At 41.9% G+C, this 23,328-nt stretch overlaps 1 protein-coding gene across 2 annotated transcripts in view; it reads left to right on the forward strand.

Annotated features, from left to right (window-relative positions):
* Positions 1-6,799: 6,799 nt before the first annotated feature.
* Positions 6,800-23,328, forward strand: part of lzts2.L (leucine zipper, putative tumor suppressor 2 L homeolog) — a 110,332-nt gene continuing 93,803 nt past the window's right edge. For both annotated transcript variants that reach the window (XM_041568699.1, XM_018225234.2), the window contains exon 1: positions 6,800-7,055. The gene's annotated coding sequence lies outside the window, so the exon portion shown is untranslated. The remainder of the gene's footprint in view (positions 7,056-23,328) is intronic.

A 23,328-nucleotide genomic window follows, 5' to 3' on the forward strand; every position in this document is an offset into this window, starting at 1 on the left:
TGAAAGTGTTTTAAAGTATGAAAATATCATATACTGTTGCCCTGCACTGGTAAACCTGATCTATAGTTCATATAAACAAGCTGCTGTGTCGCAATGGTGGAAATTGAAAAAGAAAATGCTATATGGCACAGGTTAAATAGTGGATAACAGATAACACCATTATGTTCTACAGAGCTTATTTGCTATCTGCTGTGTAACCTGAGCCTTTTCTCCTTTGAATGACTGCCCCCATTGCTACACAGCAGCTTATTTATATAAACAATAGTAGTGTTTCTGAAGCAAACATCAGTTTTACCAGTGCAGGGATACACTGCATTATACTTTTATTACTTTAAAACAATTTCATTTTTTTATGTCACTGTATCTTACAAATAAATCACTACCAATAAACGCCATATCTGCCAAACAAGCCAGCCTGCAATCTGAACCAGTTATGAAACAGAACATATTCTTTGGTTCTTAGAGTGGCGTTGAAAGGTAAATGATAGAAAATGCACAGCTCTTTAATCACCCAAGGTGGCAGTATAATTACGAGAGGTGGATCTGCATAATAACTGAATCACTGGCTGAATCACCTGATTTGAGTGCCTGTGCGGTACTGCCTTAGATTAGGAGCAGTGATCCAGTAAAAGCACAAATGTACTAATCCAACTCCTGAAGACAAAACAATTGCACTTTAGGATTTAGGCTTTTCTCTGTGCCATAGGGCTTAGGTATGGTAGAAAGTATTCTGCGATAGTATATGGCATTGGCTGCTCATTTAAAAAACGTAGAACATGCTATTGAAGGGGTGGGTCATCTTTAAGTTAACTTTTAGTATGTTTTAGAATGCATGCAACTTTTCAATTGGTCTTCATTTTTTAAATATTATTATTTTTATAGTTTTTTTAATTATTTGCCTTCTTCCGGCTCTTTCCAGCTTTCAAACGGGGTCACTGACCCCCATCTAAAAGCAAATACTCTGTAAGGCTACAAATTCATTGTTAGTGCTACTTTTTATTACTCATCTTTCTATTCAGGCCTCTCCTATTCATATTCCAGTCTCTTATTCAAATCAGTGCATGGTTGCTAGAGTAATTTGGACCCTACTAACGAGATATCTGAAATTGCAAATTGGAGAGCTACTGAATAAAAAGTTAAATAACTCAAAAAACACAAATCATGAAAAAAAACAATTGCAAATAGACTCAGAATATCACTATGTACATCATAATAAAAGTTAACTCAAAAGTGAACAACCCTTTTAACTGGGAGAACAAATTAGAACCAGTGTAACAATCGAGGGACTCTTTAACCAGATGGACCAGATTGGGTCTATTTGTTTGCACCCCAGAAACCAGTTTACGTATTGAGGTACAATGCACAGCCTGTAGCAGTCTGTGGCCAATGGGATCTTCCACCTTCTGCTCAGCAGTTTTGGGACCATAAATGAACCAACAGTGGATGTTTAACAACTTGGCCTTCCATGTACTCAGGGGTGGGCCAAGCTATTTCGGCACCCTAGGCAAGAGCTTAAATCGTTGCCCCCCCACCCGGTCCTGCATTGCCATTTCCCACCTTACCATTCATATTGTCTCCTGTACCTGTGCCACCAGCCATCATATTGCCCCCCCAAATATGTACCTGTGCCAGCAGCAGTCAAAAATCCATCATATTGCCCCTAATCTTCTGGTTACCTGTGCTAGAAGCTGCCAAAAGGGAGGTGGGGGTTGAAACAAGCAGTTTATAAAACTGAAAACTATTAAAGGCCATGCAAACCAGGGTTTAAAAAAAAAGAAAAAATCCCCTTAAAAGTGCGCCCCCCACATCATTGCACCCTAGGTGGGCGCCTACCCTTAGTTCTGACCCTGCATGTACTGGGCCAAGCCAAGCTAGTTAGATGATTGGATCATACTGCGGAGACCCCACAATGACACTAACTGCATGAATGTGCCAATTGAATCTTTTAAATTTGTCCATATTGATCAAGAAGGTTATTGGGTAATCCAACACACTTGGGCCAATAAGCTGCAGAAATGGTGCAGGAGGACCATGTTGGAAACTTACCGTATATCAGCCTGTGTACAGCCAGCTTTTATTTTAATTCAAAGATGTGTATTATATGTAAGATTATTAAGTTTATAGCAAGAGGATGGAATAAAGCTAGTCATGTGTAAGCCCCACCAGCACTCACATGATTCATTCATTGTCAGTATAACTACATAAAGGGACTGTTTGCTTTTCTCAGTATGAAAAAACAGAAGCAGGTTTCTCAGCAGGGCAAACAGACATAGGAATTTCTTAGTTATTGAACGCAAGGCTATTATGTCACCCTAACATGGCGACAATTGTGACCTGTTCCAATTACTGAATGCAGCCTGGTACTAGAAAGGAGAAAGCCCCAGTCTGCGTGCATAAATTAGAGGTTTCTAATTACTCTGTTTCCTGCTGTAGCCATTACATTCACAGCGCACTGACAGGCACAGGGCCGGAACACTGCATTTGCTTACTAAGTCCTGGCACTGCTGACTGAAGCTAAAAATCTCCTAGCATTGCAAATGGAGCCCTATTAGTACTAACAGACGCTTGTCTATCACAGAATCAGGCAACACAGAGGATCACTGCGCAGTAAATAAAGAAAAAACAAACCAGATGATACAGAGTACATTTTCATGGCAGGAAAGCTATGAAAGATACATAAGAAAGGTATAAGAAAGGTGTATATAAATGAGGAATCACAATTCATGATTTCAGGGTGGGGTTATCAGTTTTCAAACTGGTCCAATCACTTTGAACAGACAAAATCTTGCAAAGCCTGAACTGTTAGGTCCAAATCTGGACAGGTGGCAATCCTAGTCCCCACCAGTACATTTATATCTAATCTAGTTAGCAAACATGGAGTAGAGATGATATATTATGGTGTAATGACAGTTGCAGAATGGGAAAGCCCGCAGGGATCAGTTATAATGGTGTTATAGGTTCGCCAATGTGCAATTTGTACACTGTCGGCATGCAGATAGTTAAAGCAGAGCCATCTGTGGCTGGACTGTTTGTATACAGCTTAACCTGTCCCAATAATCAGCTTGTACAACCCAGCCTGGAGAATTAGAGTGCAAAGTCCCCTGCGGACAGAGGGGTTTGAGTTCTTTCTGCATAAAAAGATACAATTAATCTGTTTCCCCAATATTTATTGACTCAAGGGTACCTGTGAGAACTGTCAGGGGATGTACAATGTGTAGCTGCTGTTAAACTACAGATCCCAGCACCCCCTGACAAGCTTTGGCTATAGGAGTCTCAAGAAATTGTAGTTCAGAAGCACCAGAAATCACTGGTCCTGAGCTTCTGGATAATAATAGTGTGTGTGTGTGTGTTGTGTGTTGTATGGCAGTTACAAATGTAATCTGCAGTAATTTAATATCATATAATCCTCTCTCTCTTCTCTATCACACACACTCATGTTTTGTGATTGCCTGCTGGACATTACCTTATGCAGTATTTCCAGGATTTTTTTAAACAAACAGCACCATTTCCCCCTTCATATCTCTGCTGGAAAACGTTATATATGATGATTATTATTATTACAGGTATTATCAATTATTAATAAAGTGCAATACTATAAAGGCATCAAACATACAGATTCCATACAAATATTACGTAATACAGTAAAGAGTGCCATCTAAAATTGTGGGACCCCATTCTACTGAGCTAGCAGAGCTTTCCCTCTAGAGCAGTGATCCCCAACCAGTGGCTCGTGAGCAACATGTTGATCTCCGACCCCTTGAATAATGCTCCCAGTGACCTGAACACAGGTATTTCTTTTTGAATTTCTGACTTAAAGGCAAGCTTTAGGGCTCTTCCACAAGGGCAGTTTTACCTGCACTCCATTGCGTTGCACTTTCTTTAGTGCATAGCCATAGGGGAGCGCAGGAGTAGATGCACTCAATTATTGTGAAGAGGGCTGTACTGACACAGACGCATGTAAGCGCCAAACGTAGGTTGGGACGCAGCGTGTTGCATTTCACCTGCATTCCGTGCATACATGCATCTGTGTGAGTACATCCCCCTTCACAATAATTGAGTGTGTCTACTCCTGCGCTCCCCTGCGGCTGAACGCAGGTGAGAGCAGGTAAAACCGCCTTGTGTAAGAGCCCTAAATTGCATAAAAATCATGTGTACTGATTAAGGGCCCTTACACACGGGCGTTTTTTACCTGCGCACCCCTGCGTTTCACTTCCTTCCGTTCAGCCGCAGGGGAGCTCAAGAGTACACGTACTCAAATATTTTGAATGGGGCTGTACTCACACAAACGCATGTAAGCGCCAAACGCAGGTTGGGATGCAGCATGTTGCATTTCACCTGCTTCTACTCCTGCGCTTCCCTGCGGCTGAATGGAAGAAAGCGCAACACAGGGGAGTGCAGGTAAAAACACCTGTGTGTAAGGGCCCTAACAGAGCCTCCTGCAGGCTGCAAGTCTACATAGGGGTTACCAGTAGTCAAGCAAATACAATACTTTGCACCCCTATGAATTTTTGGCATGATTATGTTGCTCTCCAACATTTTTTACATTTACAAGTTGGTCACAGATAAAAAAAGGTTGGGGACCTCTGCTCTAGGGGCCCCAATTATTAGGCCACTGGTCACCTGGGAACACTACTTTTAACTTACTGATGGTTAGGGTTGCCACCTTTTCTGGAAAAAAAATACCAGTATTCATTTATATATTTTTTTCTTATAAATATCATTGGGATCTGCCATCAATTTTACTGGCCAGGCCGGTAAAATACTGGCCAGGTGACAACCCTACTGATGGTGGATCTGGATACAGGAGTGCCCACAGCACCAAATGACTATATTTTATATGATTTTCTTTCTATTCACCTTTTTTTTCTGAAATGAGAATCAGTCCGTGGTTGTTAGGGGTCAGTAATACAAATGCCAAACTGGAAAGACAAACAATAAATAGGTTCTAGTTCTAAATGCTCCAAACAATAAGAAATGGTGAATAAAACAAGCTGGTTCCCTGCACAAACCATAGTATTGGAGGGCTGCATGTTATCAGCATCAAAGTTGATTATGAGGTTACTTTCTAATAAACAATAATTAAACTATTTTACAATTAGAAGTCTTGTGACCGATAGGGGAAAGGTATTATACTGGTCAAGACTGCACACCTTCAATCCCCAAGGTCCTATTGGGGATAAAAAACAAAGAACAAGTAGAAGGTGGATTGCAAAACCAATATATTAAAAATACAATTTATTATGTTATCACTAAAACACTGGCCAGCCAGGAAACATAGTGAATAAATTATGAATAAATAGTTATAAAATCAGTAATAAATACAATCCAGGTGGGTAATCACTTTTCCTGTAGGGAAAATTCAAATGACTGTTCCTTGGTGTTGGTATATGCTTGTAATTTACAAAACAAGAGAATGGTTGTGAGTTGTAGTTCAACAAGGCAAAAAAGTTATTTCCCAGGAATTTGAGCCAGAGTTTTTCCAATATGGTGAAGCAGTGGAGTGTGCAGAGTGCTTAGTTAGATATATCAAACAGGCAGACCGATAGATGGCTGAATTTAGAGAGCAGATTATACAAAGGGGTATATTGGGGCGTCTCCCACTCCCTCCTCCTTGCCAGCTGCAAAGGCCCCCCAAAAAGAAGTTGGAATAATCTCACCAGATACACTGTTCCAGAATTTCTCAAGGGCACAGCCGGATTTGAACTCTCAGCAGCCTCAAGCCTGTTTCACGAATTTGCTTCTCTGCAGGTGTCCTTTTCACGATGATCCAAGATGGCGCACCGTCTGTTACAGTGCGTGTGCCCACAGCGCAACGCAACCTCCGATTCCTTTTCACAATCTCCCGCTGCTTCACCGGTTTCACGAACTGGCGCATCACGAAGAGCCGGCAACTTACAACTTTTCACGATTTTTTCGTAGTTTGGATTAAAAGCATAAAAGAATAAAAGTCCACACAAAGGAATGATCCCACCTGGATACTGTAACGCGTTTCGCCACACTAAGGCAAAACCCGGTGGGCCCCCTCCGGGCCAGACCCCACTCTCCGATCTCCAGGACCTATAAAAAAAACTTTTGCGGCGCCGGCTCATGTGTCCCGTGCGCCTGCTTTGAGCGCTGTGCAGCTCCTGTGCGCACACTCGCTGTGCAATTCCTATACGGGCTGATCGACATACGCATAGTCGCAGATGGGGGTCAAGGGGTCCCTGGACAAGTCCCAGTGGGCCCCGGACCCCCCAGTCCGACCCTGTATACCAACACCAAGGAACAATCATTTGAATTTTCCCTACAGGAAATGTGATTACCCACCTAGATTGTATTATTACTGATTTTATAACTATTTATTCACTGTGTTTCCTGGCCGGCCAGTGTTTTAGCGATTATATCATCTACTATGATATATATGCTTGTTCTTTGTCATAAAACTATCTTAATAATAACAAAACAACAACAGTATGTGTACATGAAGTTGCAAGCTGCTTCTGGCTTCCCTTTGCTATCCCCTGCTCTGTTTACACAATCAGCTCTCCTCCAGCCAGGACTCCTACTCCCACAATGCCTTGCCAAACCATAGTCTGGCCTAGAATTAATGCAAATGTTGCTTTTCTTTCCAGTTGGCCGGTTCATTTTGTAGAACGCAGCCCAGTCGTGTGTCCCAGGTGGTAAAACTTGTTCTCTGTATCAGCGAGAGAGAGCGAGAGACGTTGTCAGTCGCTGTGACCCTAGTTTGGCCCCCACGGCTCACTGTCCCTCCTCGGTGCCTCATTGGATAGACGCTTCCAAGCAGTGGGCGTGTCCTAAGGTGTTGCCAATGGGGAGGAGACAGGGGGTTGTCGGAGAGACTTTGCTTGTAGCAGGACTCTGTGATCTAGGACAGCTGTGCCGACAATGAGAAGTGTCGCTGCTGTCTCGGTACAAGCCAAGGAAAGCGACAAAAAAGGTCCCGGAGAGAAAGTGAGGTGCTACTCTTAAACTAATCGCTGCGACTTCCTAGGATTTTGGAATAAGCGTTGCCTGTGGAGCAGAACTTCGTGCCTTGGAAAGCGATCTCCAGCCAAGTGAGTGTGTTGTTGTTGTTGTTGTAGGACATGTCAGGGGGAATATCAGACAGACCTGTGCCTCGTGGGTCTTACAGTGACCAGACTCACACTCATCTCGGTGGCACTAAAGAGTTACAGCAAGAGTAGGCGTGCGACAGTGCGATTTTGTCTGTGAGTGCGACTCAATGAATGCTCAAGCCTGGGAATGAAGGCACAATGTAAAGGCAAATGTGCTCAGTCAGTGAACTTGCTAAATAGCAAGTATTATGGGTCACTGACATCTGCCCTGCTCTGCGACTTTACTGCCTCATGGGTCCCTGCTGCAGACATAATTGCACCCAGGTGTGGCTTGTGCACTGAAATCTGGAATTGGGTTATGGGTTTGATGACTTAAGTCTAGAGGGGCTGGCTGGGGACTTAGTAAAGTGGAGTCAGACCAAAACTGGAGTTAGGGTAAGGACACACTGGACGATTTGTGGCCAACGTTTTTAAAAAGTAAATCGCGGCGACAAGACGATCGTGTTTTTTGAACAGACGATTCACAGCGACTATTGGCACAGAGCGATTTGTATCCCATTACTCTGTGCGGTACGTGCTCCACCCAAACCGGAAACGGTTTGTGCTTCCCGCTGTAACCTGGCGTCTTTACGTTCTTGCGTCATTGCGTTCGCATTGTAATTTGAATACAATTGCTGCTACTTATCTGTATGTGTGTGCGTGTCTAGGAGATTTCACTGCTTTTCTAAGTACATGCTATTTCTGATAAATCGCTCGGAAAAGGGTCTCAGTGCGTTTTGGAGCTACAGGCGATTCACAAACGCACTGTGGGCACAGGAGCTGGCGTCTTTCATTTGTTTTTGTTCAGAGACAAAACGAGCGATATGTCACCGCGATTTGCTTTTTAAAAACGTTGGTGACAAATCGTCCAGTGTGTCCTTACCCTTAAAGGACAAGGGAAGTTAAACTAAAAGAAGTAGCTAGAAATGTTGTACATTATGTTTTGGGCTTCTGTACCAACTCAAGGCAACCACAGCCCTTTAGGGTAAGGACACACTGGACGATTTGTCGCCAACGTTTTGAAAAAGTAAATTGCGGCGACAAGACGATCGTCTTTTTTGAACAGACGATTCACAGCGACTATTGGCACAGAGCGATTTGTATCCCATTACTCTGTGCAGTACGTGCTCCACCCAAACCGGAAACAGTTTGTGCTTCCCGCTGTAACCTGGCGTCTTTACGTCTTTACGTTCTTGCGTCATTGCGTTCGCATTGTAATTTGAATACAATTGCTGCTACTTATCTGTATGTGTGTGCGTGTCTAGGAGATTTCAGTGCTTTTCTAAGTACATGCTATTTCTGATAAATCGCTTGGAAAAGGGTCGCAATATAAGGCTGATTAGTAATTAATACAGATAATTACTACATGGCAGCACAGAAACCAGTGCAATTAGCATCAGAATTTAATAATCAGCTCTGTAGCATCAGCTTATATTAGAGACCAACCTCATTTTCTGCTTGATAATTTGTGACGACCCCTAAGCTTAGCTTCTCAACAGCTACTCAGAGCCCACTGAGCATGTGAGTGTCACAGACACTTTCCAAGATGGTGACCCCCTATGACAAGCTTGAAGTCCTGGATCATTGCTGCTATTGAGAAGCTGAAACTTTAGGCTGGTGCAATAAGTTTAGTATATAAAACTTGGCATTTTTAGCCCTATTCATTACTAGGGTTTACTTCTCCTTTAAAGGGGTGGTTTACCTTTAAGTTAACTTTTAGAATGTTAAAGAATGGCCAATTCTATAGCAATTTTTCAATTGGCCGTCATTTTTTTATTTCGTTTAGTTTTCAAATTGTTCGCCTTCTTCTTCTGACTCTTTCCGGCTTTCAAATGGAGGTCACTGACCCCGTCGAAAAAGCAAATGCTCTGTAAGGCTACACTCATCTTTCTATTCAAGCCTCTCTCTCCTATTTATTCTCCAGTCTCTTATGCAAATCAATGCATGGTTGCTAGGTTCATTTGGACCCTAGCAACCAGACTGCTGAAATTGCAAACTGGAGAGCTGCTGAATAAAAAGCGAAATAACTCACAAATAATAAAAAATGAAAAACAATTGCAAATTGTCTCAGAATTTCACTCTACATTATACTAAAAGTTCATTTAAAGGTGAACAGCCCCTTTAAAGTGAAGTAAAATGCACTAGAAAAGTTGCAATAACAGTGTTAGTTCGTTTAACACCATTTTTTTTCCCCAACATTATTTGCCCAAGCAAAGATGAAAAAGGACAAGGAAACCCCATATCACTTTTAAAAAGTGCCTGCCACCCGCCTCAATCAAATCAAGTTCATGACGTCTGCTGCCCCCTAGCTCTGAGTAGTGTAGTGGTGTTGGCAGCTAGTAATTCTCACTCCATCACTTCTGCCATCTCAGTGGACTCCCGAACCAGATTGGTTTATAGTGTGTATGCGCCACCTCTGCAATCTACACTTGGGAGCCCGCACAACAGCCTACCCTGCTGCGCATCTCTTTTTTTTTTTGGCCAGATACGGGCAAGGGGGCAGCTGATGCAGGACTGCTTAAGGAGTTGCGGGGGCCCTTTTAAAAACACCATATGGGGATGGGATTTTCTCATTGAAAGGGTTGGTTCACCTTTAAGTTAACTTTTAGTATGTCATAGAATGGCTAATTCTAAGCAACTTTTTAATTGGTATTCATATTTTCTTTATTATAGTTTTCAAATTATTTGCCTTCTACTTCTGACTAAAATGGGGGTCACTGACCCCATCTAAAAAACAAATGCTCTGTAAGGCCACACATTTATTGTCATTGCTACTTTTTATTATTAATCTTTCTATCCAGTCCCTCTCCAATTCATATGCCAGACCCTTATTCAAATCTGTGCATGTTTGCTAGGGTAATTTGTACCATAGCAACCAGATTGCTGACATTGCAAACTGTAGAGCCAGGGGTGTATCTGCAGGGGGTGCTATCTGGACACTGGCGCCGATGCGGAGGCCCTGCATTTTTCTTCTGACACTTCCAGATTTCAAATGGTGGCAGGGCCGCTTCTGCCATGAGGCAAGGTGAAACCCTTGCCTCAGGCGGCAGCGAGCGGCCAGTTACAAGGGGCGGCAAAAAGCCGCCTCTTGTAACTTTAAGAGCCGAACTTCCGGGTTTTAACCCGGAAATTCGGCTCTGCTAGTGCAAAGAGCGCTATTGCGCTCAATGCACTAGCGATACTGCCCCCTGAAACCCGCTCCGACGCAAATTTTTAAGCGCGGAGCGGGAGAGGAGGGGGGCGGCATCTGGGCTGCTGCCTCAGGCGGCAGCAGCCCCAGAATCGGCACTGAATGGTGGTCAAATTTAAAAAATAACTGGTCTGTAAGGCTACAGATATTGTTATTGCTACTCTTAATTAATAATTTTTCTAATCAGACTCTCTCCTATTCATATTCCAGTCTCTTATTCAAATCAATGCATGGTTGCTGGGGTAATTTGGACCCTCGCAACCAGATTGCTGAAATAGCAAACTGGAGAGCTGCTGAATAAAAAAACATACAAGTCTGTAGGTGTCATTTTAGTGGCGAAACAAGGCGAAAAAAATCGCCCATCCCTACTCAGAATATCACTCTCTACATCATGCTAAAAGTTAATTTAAAGGGGAACAACACAATACTCTTCATATTCTTGTAAGTTGTTTATGCAGAATTGTGTGATATTTTCCTAAAAGCACTGCCATGCACCAGTACCCAAGGATGTTAATTATGAAACTAGAGTGAACCATTTGTGCATTGTTCTAGCAAATACAATCACACTCACATTTATACTTACCCTTTTAATCAATATCATATTCAGTTATATCATAGGGGCCTCCTCCAGCTGTTGCTAAACTACAACTTGCAGTAGCTTCCTCTCAGCTCTGTATAGTACTTCAGCCACTGCTAGACAGGCAGGGACACTGGAATCTGGATGGTATTTTAAGTTTCCCGGTCAATAAAAAGAAACTTGATGCCAGTTTTATTCATAGAGAAATGAGATGAAATGGAAAATGGTTTGGCATGGCGTAAATAGGGCGAGTGTAGGAGGCAGATGGCTGCACATAGATTTTTGGAGTAAGTGCAGGCACCAAATGACCATTTCTTGGTATATAGCAAAATGACTGGGTGTTCTAATTGGTGCCTCTGGGGCTGATGGGATTTTCAAACCTGCCTGGTATGTCTGACTGATGTTGGCCAGGCTGTTTGCCCCATGCAGGGACCAGTAAGCTACTGATCAGCTAATATTGGCCTGCATATGGCTTTTGTTTCACTGTGCATATCTTGGGGTTTAGGATCTTTGCATGCCTAGGAGGCCTCAGACATCTTTAAAGGGGTTGTTCACCTTTGAATTAACTTTTAGTATGATGTAGAGAGTGATATTCTGAGACAAGTTGCTGTTGGTTTTCATTTTTTATTATTTGTGGTTTTTGAGTTATTTAGCTTTTTATTCAGCAGCTCTCCAGTTTGCAATTTTAGCAATCTATTTGCTAGGGTCCAAATTACCCTATTAGTTAGCCATGCATTGATTTGAATAAGAGACTGGAATAGGAGAGGCCTGTTTAGAAAGAGGATTAATAAAGAGGAGCGATAACAATATCTGTAGCCTTACAGAGCGGTTATTTTTCATATTTGGTCAGTGACCACCATTTGAAATCTGGAAAGAGTCTTTTGGAATTGGCAACATACTAAGTGCTCTTGCAGACAAGCGTTTTTACCTGCGCTCCCCTGCGTTCCGTTTTTCTGCGTTCAGCCGCAGGGGAGCGCAGGAATAGATGCATTACATTTTTTCCAATGGGGCTGTACTCACACAGGCGCGTGTAGGCGCTGAACGCAGGAAAAATGCAGCATGTTGCGTCTCAACCTGCGTTCGGCGCCTACACGCGCCTGTGTGAGTACAGCCCCATTGGAAAAAATGTAATGCGTCTATCCCTGCGCTCCCCTGCGGCTGAACGCAGAAAAACGGAACGCAGGGGAGCGCAGGTAAAAACGCTTGTCTGTAAGAGCCCTAAAAATCAATTTAAAGGTGAACCACCCCTAAATTAACAGACATCCCTTGCAAAAGAGCAGCTGTGTGGCTGGCTAGTAATCCGGTCAGGTGCCCGTTGCTTTCTGTGTAACTGCAGTACATTATTGAAGGAATTGATTAGGGCAATTTATAGTATTCTCATTATAAAGGAAGCTAAAGCAATATAGCAATTCTCACTTATGAAATTAACATATACACCGCAGGAATGTTCAGCACACACACTGAACTTTATCCAATACCTTAAAGTCCCATTTAGGGGAAATGGATAGAAGTGATTCTACAAGTATTGCTGCTGCTTGACTTGTAAATCTCCCACATGAGCATGCTGGGAAATCTGCTGTGTCCTCTGTTGCCTCATTGCCCGCACCCATCATTGTATTTGGCTTAACCCATTGTTGCCTCATGTTGTTAGTTCCCAAAAAGGGAGCTCTGTGCTGTCCTGTGTGTAAAGAGTCAATGAATAGGTGGCAGTTAGATGGCTAATCACACTGGGATAGAATAACAGGCCTCCAGGCTGCCCATTAATAACTCTTTAGCTGCATGTGGGACTTCTTAGGTGTTGTCCCTGGGGCAGTGTCTCCAGGAGAAACAAATTCTTCTTGGAAACCAAGGCTGGCAGTTGATATTGCTAATACAGGTATGGGATCCATTATACGGAAACCCCTTATCCAGAAAGCTCAGAATTACGGAAAGGCTGTCTCCCATAGACTCCATTGTATCCAAATAATCCAAATTTTTTAAAATGAATAATAAAACAGTAGCTTGTGGTTGATCCAAACTAAGATATAGGTATGGGACCTGTTATCCCGAATGCTCGGTACCTGGGATCTTTCTGTAATTTGGATCTCCTTAAGTCTTCTAGAAAACCATGTAAACTTTAAATAAACCGAAAAAGCTGGTTTTGCTTCCAATAAGGATTAATTATATCTTAAGGTGGCCATACACGGAAAGATCCGCTCGATTGGCGATACTCGGTACCCGGGATCTTTCTGTAATTTGGATCTCCTTAAGTCTTCTAGAAAAACATGTAAACTTTAAATAAACCGAAAAAGCTGGTTTTGCTTCTAATAAGGATTAATTATATCTTAAGGTGGCCATACACAGAAAGATCCGCTCGTTTGGCGATGTCGCCAAACGAGCGGATCTCTCTCCGATATGCCCACCTCTGGGCAATATCGGGCTGATCTGATCATGGGCCCTAGGGCCCAACGATCGCATCCTCATGAATGGGAACGGGCGGTCGGATCGCGGGACCGCATCAACGAACAGATGCGGCCGCGATCCGACGGCATTTTTTGTCCCATCCGATCGAGATCTGGCCGACTTTCGGCCAGGTCTCGATCGGGGGAAGCCCGTCGGGGGGCCCCATACAAGTACAGTGGATCAAGTACAGTGCACTGTTTTATTATTACAGAGAAAAAGGTAGGGACGCACCGAATCCACTTTTTTGGATTCGGCCAAATCCCCGAATCCTTCGCTAAAGATTCGGCCTAATACCGAATCGAATCCAAATTTGCATATGCAAATTAGGGGTGGGAAGGGGGGAAACATTTTTTACTTCCTTGTTTTGTGACAAAAAGTCACACGATTTCCCTCCCAGCTCCTAATTTTTGCATATTCAAATTCGGATCAGCCGGGCAGAAGGATTCGGCTGAATCCTAAACCGAATCCTGCATTAGGTGCAACCCTAGAAATAGGAAATAATTGTAAACATTTTGGATTATTTCATTATAATGGAGTCTATGGGAGTAATTCGGGGCTTTCTGGATAACGGGTTTCCGGATCCATACCTGTAAAATTAGTCCTTATTGGAAGCAAATCCAGCCTATTGGGTTTATTTAATGTTTACATGATTTTCTAGTAGACTTAAGGTATAAAGATCTAAATTACAGAAAGATCCATTATCCGGAATGCCTCCGGTCCCAAGATGGATTACAGGTCCCATACGTGTGTGTGTATCTACACACAAACTGTCTGACGTCTTTTTTGCTCATACATTTTACTAATTAATTGGCAACCCCATGACACTTTCTTTCCCTGCCCGAGGTCCGATTGGCGCCTGTAAGGCCTTATTGAATTAAAAGTCCTGTTTAGCTGTACTCTTCACGGGCCTCTTGCAGCCACTGCTGAATTTCACCCGCCACTCCTCTTGGACAGCCCCATTTATAAATATAATTTTTATTTCTGTATTATAAATTATATAGACCTCTATCCATACCTATTGATATGAAAAACATATACAATGTGCTCAACAGTCAATTCACAAACAAGCATAGCTGCACAGAAATCCGTGAAGTCTGCAGCATGTATCGGAACGGATGTGGTTTCATTATGTTGTTGGTTTATCTTGTAAATTATATCCTTATGAGAACGGTGAGTTCTGATGTCATCAGTTATAAAAGGTGAGTTCTGATGTCATTTAGGTCACATGACTCACTGAAACTTGTGTTTTATAATAAATAAAGTACCTCAGTTACAAAATATAAGGATATCAGAAGTTACCTCGGAGTTCCATGACCTGTATAAAAACCACTTGGCCTTCGGCACCATTAATATCCTGTAAATTATATCCTTATAATACACAAAAGCCATGAATATCCTGTAAATTATATCCTTATAAACGGTGAGTTCTGATGTCATCAGTTATAAACGGTGAGTTCTGATGTCATTTCTGTCACATGACTCATTGAACTTTGTGTATTATAATAAATAAAGTACCCCCAGTTGTAAAATATGAGGATATTAGAAGTTACCTCGGAGTTCCATGACCTGTATAAAAACACTCGGCCTTCGGCCTCGTGTTTTTATATGGTCATGAAACTCCTCGGTAACTTATAATATCCTTATATTTTATTAAAGGGGGTACTTTATTCACTATATAAACGGTGCTTAGTGATGTAATTTCTGTCACATGACTCACTGAAACCTGTGTATTATAATAAATAAAGTACCCTCTGTTGCAAAATACGAGAAGTCACCTCGGAGTTCCATGACCTGTATAAAAACAATCAGCCTTTGGCCTCATGCTTTTACATGGTCATGGAAATCCTCCATAACTAGGCGAAATTTTTTATCGGCAGGTGGGGGGTGGGAACAAAAAGGGGCGGAGTGAGATGGCTTTTACATAGTCATGGAACTCCTCCATAACTAGGTGAAATTTTTTATCGGCAGGTGGGGGGTGGGAACAAAAAGGGGCGGAGTGAGATGCCAAAGGGGTGGGGATTTGGCGTAAAAGGGGCAGGGCCACGGCGTGGAGATTATCAAACGGAGGACAAAAGCTAAGTTTACAGGGGATTGGGGGCGGGCCAAGGGGTCTTTTTAAGGGTATTACAAATTTACCAGCAGCTACATTGCCGGTAAATTTGTAATACTGGCCCCGGGTGGCAACCCTATCCGTAACTTATAATATCTTTATATTTTACAAGGGAGTACTTTTATTCAATACATATATTATCTGCCTGGTGGTGAATTGCACTAGCATTTTCATCGCTGTTCTCGTTCCATTTGTGTTTGCTCATGGCATTGATTAGCTTTTGCCCGTTACTGGAGATCACTTATCTCTGAGCTTTGTTGTCTTCCTATTTATAGCCGAGGAGATTATTATTGTTACATAATGTGGCTCCTTGGGAAAACGGCTTCCCACATTTATTAGGAATCATAAAACACTCACTCTGTCTATTATAAATGTCATTATTATCATCCCGTGTTCTGAAGGCTCACGCGGCATGTTCAGGCCCTTTCCTATTCAAATTCCAATCTCTTATTCAAATTAGGGATGCACAGAATCCACTATTTTTGATTCGGCCGAACCCCTGAATCCTTCGTGAAAAATTCGGCTGAATATTGAACTGAATTTGAATTTGCATATGCAAATTAGGGGTGGGAAAGGGAAAACATTTTTAACTTCCTTGTTTTGTGAAAAAAAGTCACGGGATTTCCCTCACCGTCCCTAATTTGCATATGCAAATTCAGATTCGGTTTTGCCGGGCAGAAGGATTCGGCTGAATCCTGCTGAAAAAGGCCGAATCCCGAACTGAATCCTGGATTCGGTGCATCCCTAATTCAAATCGTGCATTGTTGCTAGGGCAATTTCGACCCTAGCAACCAGATTGCTGAAACTGCAAATGGGAGAGCTACTGAATAAAAATCTAAGTAATGCAAAAGCCACAAATAATAGAAAATAAAACCCTAGTGCAGCTTGTCTCAGAATTTCACTCTCTACGTGATACCAAAAGTTAATTTAAAGGCGAACAAACCCTTTTATTATTATGTAGACTGTGATATAATGAGACGACTTGCAATAGGTCTTGATTTTTTATATTTTGTTGTTTTCAAACTATTTTTGCTTTTTGTTCGACAGCTCTCTTGGAATTTCAGCAGCTATCTGGTTGCTAGGGTCCAGTTTATCCTAGCAACCCAGCAGTGGTCTGAATGAGAAACTGGAAGATCTGGGGTGATTCCCGTTGGGACCCAGGCTGGTCTGCTCTACCCTTTATGCATGGTTCTACCATATGACTCCCGAGATCAGTCACCCTCTGTCTGCCTGCACAAAGAAATTAGAGTGCTCACCTGTTCTCCATACAACCTTTTCAGGTATCCGGTGCTAAACAGCCTATCAGGCCTCCTGCCTTTGACCAGTCCCAATATAGCAATTCCACATTAGCTGTAGCACACGAGTCTTTGTTTAGTGATATAAAACGTGTTCTTTATTGGCTCAGTGCAGACATCCAAACATGGCAACGTTTCGGGCCACACAGGGCCCTTTATCAACCCTCTGTCTGCCTGGGCCCTGCTTGCTTTCACCCCTGCAGATAGGGGTAGGCACCTGCACCCACCACAGAGAATTGTTTTGTGCAGATATAGATGCCTTTGTTCCCTAACCTGATCTGACAACTCCATCTTGTTACTGTTGGGTCAATTAATTTATAGGTCTTTTGTTTTAAGCAGCCAGGAGTCCAAGATTTTTTTAATATAGACACCGTGCTTTACAGAAATGAGGCAGGATTTTCCAAAAAAAGCAAAGTCAGTAATAAAAAAATTGTGTTAATGCTAGAAGGGTGTTTTTTTCAGGCTTGGTTACAAAATCTGTCTGTGGCCTGGCCCACCAGCATTGTTCCCTAAATCCCACAACCCACCCTGTTCAAACTTCATAAATTAGATCCATTTAGTGGAATGTAAAGATTGCACGGCTGATGGCAATTATGGTTGTGGGACACAATAGAAGAATAATGAAGATACTTGGCTGAGAAGGCTGAGCCCAGAGTAGGCCTGTATAGAATAACATTGCTTGTTGTGGAACTTTATTCAGGGTGTGACAAGCAGCACATTTATATCGGAGCACCACCTCCTGCACATTTATAGAACATCACGGATTTGCTAGCCAGATGGCTATAGGTGTGAGTTACATACAACGCCAGACCTCGTGTTTCATGCATTCTGCTCAACGTGAATTTAAATCACAGCTGTAAAACATTTCTGTGCTAACCTGAGGGCCAAATAGCCAGAAGCCAAGCGGAGCAGCTCAGAGTGCTGATAAATGAGTCTTACTAAGAGTGACTCTGGAGGTATTAGATGCCCCTGTGCTGTGGGCAAGGCCGGAAACTATCTCAGTGCCTTTATCTGATTCTAGTGGGGGTCCCGGCTGCTGTCCCCCTTTCTGAAACTTGCTTATTCTTCTAGACTTTTTATCAGAAGCTGCACTTGTCTGTACTTGATGAATTTGTGTGTGTGTGTATGTGTGTATGTATATATATATATATATATATATAATACACAAAAGCCATGAATATTTTGTAATTTATATCATTATAAACGGTGAGTTCTGATGTCATCAGTTATAAACGGTGAGCTCTGATGTAATTTATGTCACATGACTCACTGAAATTTGTCTATTTACAGTAAATAAAGTATCCCCGTTGCAAAATATGAGGATGTTTAAAGTTACCTTGGAGTTCCATGACCTATATAAAAACATTATATGGTCATGAGATACCTCGGTAACTTATAATATCCTTGTAATTTACAAGAGGGATTACTTTATTCACTATATATATATATATATATATATATATATATATATATATATATATATATATATATATATATATATATATATATATATATATTAAAAAATAATTAAATTTATTTGCCAAAGGCAAAACTTTTTTGCCTATATAGATAGACACACTTAAATTTGTCTTTTTCTGTAAGTTATAATGTTATTATGATTATTCACAAAGCCATAAGCTGAAACCACAAGAATATTGTCTATGGCAGGGGGACTGGGAGTGATTGGTGGTTCAGCCTGAAGACTGATTAGAGTGAGATTTGGGGAGAATGTCCTAGATACATGTATGTGATCCATTATTTGGAAACCCGTTATCCAGAAAGCTGCAAATTATGGGAGGTCCATCTACCATATACTTCATTGTATCCAAATTTTTTAAAATGATTTAAATTTCTCTGCAATAATAAAACTGTACAATGTACTTGATCCAAACTAACATATAATTAATCCTTAATGGAAGCAAACATGGCCTATAGCAGGGGTCCTCAAACTTTTTTGGCCGGAGGACCGGTGTAGCTGCAACATTTTTTGCAAGGACCGGGGGTGGGGTCTGGAGTGTTTGGCGTCTAATTCTGGTCCAATTTGGTGCTCCGCATTAATTTTGGTGGCCCAGTTCAGGCGTGTCCGTGGCCCGGCGGTTGGGGACCCCTGGCCTATAGGGTTTATTTCATGTTTATATGATTTTCTGTAATGATCTGCTGCCCTGTACTGGTAAAGCTATGTGTTTGCTTCAGAAACACTACTATAGTTTATATAAACACGTTGCTGTGTAACCATGGGGGCAGCCATTCAAGCTGCTGGAAAAAAGGCGGAGGTTACATAGGACATCACAGATAAAAGATCATTGTATTGGGCAGCTTATCTGTTATGTGCTATGTAACCTGTGCCTTTTCTTCTTTTTTACAGCTTGAATGGCTGCCCATGTGGCTACACAGCAGCTGGTTTATACAAACTATAATAGTCTTTCTTAAGCAAAAACATTGCCAGTGCATGCTAACAGTATATTATATGTTAATTACTTTAAAGCACTTTCATTTTTTGGTGTTACTGTTCCTAATGTAATTTCTATGTTGATTGAAAGAAGTTAAGTACACAAAAGCCAAAGCTCAAAAATATAAACCATGTCCTTGGATATAAGGACTTTTTGCAAGTTTTGGCCCTACCAAAATTAGTTTCATGTTAATTTTCTGCTTGGAAGCTGATTAACTATTCATGCAGGACCCATCAACAGGGTTGCCATCTTTTAAACAGGAACATGATGGTTTATACAACAATATGCCCCGGATCTACAATCCATGCTAGGGAATAGGGCAGTGGTGCCCAAGAGGTAGATCAGGATCTACCAGTCAACTTTTAGCTGGTGATCAGTAGATCTCAAGACATTGTCTACAGGTTGTCTATATTAACATCCTATTTCATGCTTTTCATTCAGATATTTATTCTGTTAAAGGGGAACTCCGGTTTCCAAACCAAAATGTGATAAAGAGCACCTATCACAGTTACTTGTTTCTTTTAAAAGTATGAATAAATGCCATTTTCTATTCTGAAATCCAGCTGGTTAACAGTTCTATTTCTGCATCATTTGAAATCCTGGCAGGGAAGGAGGGACTGATGTTACAAATTGTAACAACTACTCCCCAGCTTACAGACCATGCAGGAACTACATAACCCACAATGCATTGCACTGTGATGTTCCTTTCCTTATTGAAATCACGTGTGGAGGGAATTGTAGGGTTTTTTGGAGGATGCAGTCTAATGACAGCTGGCTGTTGATACAAAGCAACAGTAGTCAGCCAGCTCAGCAAAGTAGTCAGACAGTTCCGTTCCCCTTTAAGGATTCGGTGCATCTCTAGTATAGATCAATTTTTCAGAATTTTCCCAAGACTTCTCTATTTTACTAAATAGTACATGATTTATAAGCAGAAATGGTGTATGAAGATACTTTCCCTTTATGATGCTATATGAAATACATCATACTTGTAGCCCTCCAACTGTTTTTGAACTGCAGTGGGGATGCTGGAAGTTGTAGCTGAAAGGCTGCTGTATTGCTTCTAATTTACAGAAACTCAGTGCAGTTTAGTTTATTGCCCAGCCCCCACCTTGTGCTTTCCATATGGTAGCCAGCCACCCTCCCCCTGGTGGCATTATGTACTACAATTGGGTCATGCCCTGTGTACAAACTGCACCTTCATGCAGATAATATTAAAGCTGATTTTAAGCTGTTACAGGACTGCAATTTCCTTAGTGCAGCTGGAGATTTGCATGTAATAAAACTGCTTTGTGAAAAGTTGGGAGATTTTGCCAGGCCTGATTGAAAGCAGCGAGTAATGTACAAAAGGGCGTTTGTATGGTACAAGACAGCACGGACATAATGAAAAACAGGTTTAAACAGCACTAGAATGTGAGTGTGTAAGGGCCTGTTTCCGACTGGAGTGAAATGTGAGTACGACAGGCAGACCAGGCATTGCCCAAGAGTGTGTTTTTAATTATATCAGCAGATATAAAGAGCTGGAACATCAAATGTGCTTTATATTGATGATTTGGGGGACGGGGGGGGGGGTGGTGTGTGGGGGTGAATGAACGTTGCTATTGTTTTCCCAAACCAGCAAAATGTTTTGGAGAGAAGCTCATTTTAGCTGGTTTTTGGTTTTTAAGCCGTGTGATTTGTAGTGTTTTTCATGTGCAGCCAGCTTCCGTTACATGCAAAAACACATACCTAATTAGGGTAAGGCCAGACGAGGAGATTCGGGGAGATTTTGTCGCCTGGCGACTTATCGCCACGTCTTTTGCGCGACTATCTCCCCGAACTGCCTTAGCGTCTTTTCCCCATAGGCTACAGCGCAAAATCGCCTGCGCTAATGCAGTGAGGCAACTTTGGGCGACTATTGAAAACACATCGCCGCGTGTGCATTAGCGCAGGCGATTTTGCGCTGTAGCCTATGGGGAAAAGATGCTGAGGCAGTTCGGGGAGATAGTCGCGCAAAAGACGTGGCGATAAGTCGCCAGGCGACAAAATCTCCCCGAATCTCCTCGTCTGGCCTTACCCTTAAATGCCTCTTAACTGGCGGCCTTATCTGAGGGGCGGGGAGTATGTCAGCACCGCTGGTTACTTGCACAGGTCACTCTTTCTCTCTGTATTAAGATGTGTCTGTTCGTTTTCTATAAAACATTGCCTTACCCCCAACATCTGAAAACTGATATTTAAAATATAATGTTTTAAACGAATAAATATTTATTATAATAAATAAGCTATTTCATGCCAGGCCGTCATACATCACTGACCTGTGCAGAAACACAACCACTTCCCGGTAAGCCCCTCCTCGTTTGGACCTGGGGCATTCTGGATAACGGATCTTACCATAATTTGGATCTTCATACCTTAAGTCTACTAGAAAAATAAATTAAAACATTAAATAAACCTAACAGGCTGGTTTTGGTTCCAATTAGGATTAATTATATTCTAGTTGGGATCAAGTAAAAGGTACTGTTTTATTATTACAGAGAAAAAGTAAATTATTTAAAAAAAAAATTGGAATACAGGTATGGGATCCGTTATCTGGAAATCCGTTATCCAGAAAGGTCCGAATTACAGAAAAGCAATCTCCCATAGACTCCATTTTATCCAAATAATCCAAATTTTTTTAAATGATTTTTATTTTCTCTGTAAAAGTTAAACTGTACCATGTACTTGATCCCAACTAAGATATAATTAGTCCTTATTGGAAGCAAAACCAGCCTGTTGGGGTTATTTAATATTTACATGATTCTCTAGTACACTTAAGGTATAGAACCGTTATCTGTAAAACCCCATGTCCCGAGCATTCTGGATTTCTGGTATTTGGATAAAATGGAGTCTATGGGAAACAGCCTTCCTGTGATTTGAAGCTTTCTGGAGAACCGGTTTGTGGATAATGGATCCCATACCTGTATTTGATTTGGAGCTGTACCAAATAATAGTTGGACACAGTTATGAATGCACCACCTATAGCCGAGATAAATGTATGTGTTCTGTTGAAATGGAGACTGCCTGTGCCATGGCTTCTTATACAAGGGTACAAGAATACAAAAAGGCAGACATGGAATGTGCATTGAGTGTGTATATTATGGTTTGCCTTTATCCTCTATTTAATGTTATATACATTCTTCTAAACAAAGTGTTTCGAGTCATCTGTCTGCAGTACATGCTGTGTTGCTGTGATGAATTTTGATGCCTGGCCATGTCTCTGATTTACTCAGGATTTCCAATATTTCTGTGGCCTAGTCGGTAAATGACAGCCTGCCCTCAATCCACCCCAATACTCTCTCCCACTGACCCCTCACAATCTTCTCCTAACCACCAAATCCCTATCTTATCAACCCCTCTTCGCTTGACAGACTCACCTCCTCATCCCCCTCTCCTGCCCTGGTATTACTGTCCTAGTACCTTGTGCCCATCTCCCTCCCAGCTAGTATATTTTTTAACAAAAAATGGCAATTCTAATGCAACCCCACCAACATCCTCACAAACCCCACCCCCTAATCTGCCAAACTCCGCAGTCTTGGTGTCCTGATTTGATGGGGCTTGTTCTCCCCCCACCTTGATGGCAACCCTGTGTACATTATCAATTTTAAGGTTAAACCAACAGTACATCTGCATCCTTATCTCTTTAAAATTCAACAATTAAAAAGCACGAGCCACTTGACTTTAGTTATTTCTTAATTACAGTATGCTTGTCGCTCAGCCCTCCCTGTAGTGGAAGTCAACCTCCTTAGCAACCTTTAACGACTAATGGGATGCCATAAGAGTCCTGCAGTGGGTCGGACAAAGCAACAAAAGCAGGTACCCTGTGGGTTGCAGGTAGTGTTTTTGGGTATCTATATTTCTTACATTATATTATCTATATTTTACTACTTCAAACATCCTCTAAAACTATTTTCTGCCCTAGTCCTCTTCTGATGATGTCACTTTCAGTTTACAGAAACAACACTTCCTGTTTAATGATGGTCATTGGGTTGTGGACAGGGCCGCCATTAGAAATCACGGGGCCCATACAAAAACATTTTCTGGACCTCCCTCAAGCCTCACACCACAGTAAAAAGGCCACACAGACATCAGCTCTAAAAATGGTAACCCCCCCCAAACACAAGTTATAAAAAGCCATTTATGGTCAGGGCCCCCTTA

Source organism: Xenopus laevis, chromosome 7L, assembly GCF_017654675.1.
Source record: "Xenopus laevis strain J_2021 chromosome 7L, Xenopus_laevis_v10.1, whole genome shotgun sequence".
In the NCBI taxonomy this organism is placed as follows: domain Eukaryota; kingdom Metazoa; phylum Chordata; class Amphibia; order Anura; family Pipidae; genus Xenopus; species Xenopus laevis.